We start from the raw sequence: 3904 nt of genomic DNA, 5'->3' as shown, positions 1-3904 counted from the left end.
AATCGACTAGAACTCTTCCTAATTAATTTTTGAATTAAACTTTTTTAATTTTGATGAGTCCATAAATTAAGATTGACATCTAACAACGTATTATGACTATCTGAAAGATTTAAAATTTTGATAAAAAATTATCAAAATATCTTTCAGTAGTAAGTTACTATGTAATCAATCTTTCAGTCAAATAATATCCTAGATGAGCTATGGGTATGGAATCATGTCAAATCCAATTGCTTAATAATATATATCTCAATCAGAAGGTGATGATTCAGTTGATAATATATTAGAAAATCCTTTCTAATTATCATCCTACTTTGGCCAAAGACTTTCAGAATCATCGATCTTTGAGATCACATAAGATATTTGCTCTCCTTATTAGGAGTGATTGATCCCTTATTGATCACTCACAACCTCCATGCACACTTCACCATATCTAGAACATCCCATACAAGGATTAGAGAACCAAGTTATAAAGTGAACCAAAATATAGATTCATGTGCACAAGGTACCATAGCTATCTCTAGTCAAAAGATCACTTACACAACTCTCACTAGAAAATCATCAGCTGATATGTAAATAAGACTTCATCAAATATTCTCTTGTAGGTCTATTCAATGAATTTATTCTCTAATGAGCACCCACATTTTTATTTTAGTGTCACTACACAAGTAGTTGTGAGATCAACCATGCTCGTTACTAAGCATATATAGGGCATGCCAGTCTTATCGGTATTATTGATCTCCGACCTAATGAACTAATGATTGAAAATATTTTAGATCATAGCTATCAAAGATTTAGGTCTCACTGGTGTGATCTTATCATGGTCCTAAAACCATCCAGGCCTATGGAGTTCATTATAATCTTAAAAATAGTAATAAGATGCAGCATATAATGAATCAAAAATACCTATTTGATTAGAATAATATCAATTACATGAGTTTGAAAAATAAATTACAGAAAATATCTGATCGAATCCCATATGTGATTGGCTTGTAGGGCATTATTCTTTCTCTTGATACTAAGAACTTTAGTAAATGAGTTAGCCGGATTTTTCTTTCCATCAATCTTTTGAAGCTCGACATCACTCGATCTATGATCTCTTGGACCAAGTGGTAGCGATGTAGAATATACTTGATGCGCTGATGTGACTTCGATTCTTTCGCTTGAGCAATGGCACTGGTACTGTCGTACTACAAAAAAATAGGGCCATCAAAAGAGGGTGCCACTTCGAGCTCGTCGATGAACTTTCGTGACCATACAGCTTCTTTAGTAACATCGAATGTCATGATGTATTCCACCTCGCAAGTAGAGTCGGCCATGGTGTGCTGCTTGAAATTTTTTCTGTAGATTGCTCCACTGTTTAGGGTATAGATGTAACCCGACATGCTCTTTCTGTTATCATGATCCAACTAAAAATTAAAGTCTGTAAACCCTACAAGTTTTAAGTCGGATTCTCTATAAACTAGCCACTGGTCCTTAATATTTCTCAAATACTTAAGGACGGTTTTTGTAACCTTTCAATGGTTATCCCCTAGATCAGACTGGTATCTGTTCATTACTTCCAGTGAGTATGCCATGTCTGATCGTGTACATGTCATAGCATACATTATAGAATCCACTGCCAAAATATATGGAATTCTTCTCATATGCTCCCTCTCTTGAGGAGTTGTCAACAAGTCCTCTTTGAGAGAGTAATTCTATGGCCTATTAGAAGATAGTCCTTCTTGAAATTTTTCATGTTGAACTATTTTAGTACGGTATCAATGTACGTAGATTGGGACAATCCAAGCATCTTTTTTGATCTTTCTTCATTCCAGGGATATAGGATGCTTCTCCCAAGTCCTTCTGGAGAACTGAGATGACAGCCAAACTTTTATTTCTTATAAAGCAGGAACGTCATTCTTGATTAAGAGAATGTCATTCACATACAGAATCAGAAATACTATCATAGAATTATTAACCCATTTGTATATGCAGAGTTCTTTTCCATTCCTAACGAAGCCATACATTCTGATCACTTTATCAAAATGCATATTCCAATTCCTGCTTACTTGCTTCAATCTATAAATGGATCTCTGAAGCTTGTATACCTTAGACTCATCTATAGATGTGAAACCTTCATGTTGTATCATATACACCTCTTCTTCCAGCTCACTATTTAGAAAAGCTGTTGTCACATCCATTTGCTAGATTTCATAGTCTAGATGTGTAGCTATCGCAAGCATGATGCGAATGAATTTCAGCATTGCCACATGGAAGAACATCTCATTATAGTTAATACCATAACATTGGTGATACCCCTTGACAATCAGATGTGCTTTATAGGTCTCCATCTTTCCATCTGCACCTCTCTTCCTCTTGAAGATCTACTTACACCTTATGGATTTTATCCCTTCAGGTGGGTAAACTAATGGCCACACATCATTGACTTTCATGGACTTCATTTCAGATTTCATGACTTCAAGCCACTTATTGGAGTCAGACCTCTGCATTGCATCTATGTAGGAGATCGGATCCTCATTATTTTCATCGAGTTCAATAGGATCCCCATCTCGAACCAAAAAATTATAGTATATGTATGGTGGTGCATCAATAACAGGTTCTTGATTTGATTCAATCAAATTGGTTTCTGTGGGTTTATTAGATTGTGTCATGACTTCAAGCTTGATTTTAGAAGCACTAATTCCTTCACCAAAGATTTTTTTTTTAAAAGTGTGCTTTATTGCTCACGAACACTTTCTGTTCATCAGCAAGGTAAAAGTAATACCCCTTGATTTCTTTAGGATACCCTATGAAGATACATTTGTCAGACCTAGGTCCTAGTTTATCTATTTTTAATCATCTGACATAAGTTAGATACCTCCAACCCTAAGATGTGAGAGTACTGATTTATGCCTAGTACATATCTCATATTGTGTTTTATTTACAGACTTATTTAGAATCCTATTAAATACATAGCAAGTCGACTCGAGAGCATATCTCCAAAATAAGATTGGCAGACTCAAAATTCCCATCATAGATCGAACCATATCCAACAAGATTCGATTCCTTCTTTCTGAGATGTCATTATGTGTAACATTCCAGGAGGAGTCCATTGTGAGAGAATCTTATTCTCTTCTAGATATGTCAGTAATTCATCGAAAAGATATTCACCTCCTCAATCAGATCAAAGAGTTTTATGCTTTTTCTAGTTTATTTCTCTATCTCACTATGAAATTGTTTGAATATTTCAAATGATTTAGACTTATTTTTCATTAAGTAGATATATCCATATCTAGATAGATCATCTGTAAATGTAATGAAGTATTGATGCCCTTCTTTCGTACTTGTACTCATCGGTCCACATACATCAGTATGTATGAGACCTAGAACATCACTGGCTCATTTATCTTTTTCAGTAAAAGGTGGTTTGGTCATCTTTTCAAGTAGACAAGATTCTCAGGTTATAAATGATTCACAATCATTGTTCTTAAGGATTCCCTCTTGGATTAATCTATTTATCCTGTTCTTGTTAATATGACCTAGCCTACAATGCCAAAGATAGCCATTTGAGACATCATCTATCCTAGGATGTTTTCATGATGTGTACATTATACTAGACCATAATATAATATAAATTTTATTATTCAATTGTCTGTGCATTACAGTAACACCATTCAAAATGATATCATAAAAAAAAAATTATTAAAATTTTATAATTTTTTTGGCCAGAATGCCTACAGAAATTATATTCAATAAAAAACTAGGACAATAATGACAAACACTAAAAATAATGATATGAGAATTGAATATAAATATGATTATTCTTAAAACTAGATCTGAAACTAATCTTTCATCTCCAACATTCAGAAATCTCTCACCATCTTTAAATCTCCTACTGACCTACAGTCTCTGCAATGAATTACAA

The sequence above is a fragment of the Elaeis guineensis genome, chromosome 10 (genome assembly GCF_000442705.2).
Source record: "Elaeis guineensis isolate ETL-2024a chromosome 10, EG11, whole genome shotgun sequence".
Classification (NCBI taxonomy): domain Eukaryota; kingdom Viridiplantae; phylum Streptophyta; class Magnoliopsida; order Arecales; family Arecaceae; genus Elaeis; species Elaeis guineensis.
The sequence above is the reverse complement of the archived record's forward strand: the minus strand, read 5'-3'. Positions refer to the sequence as shown.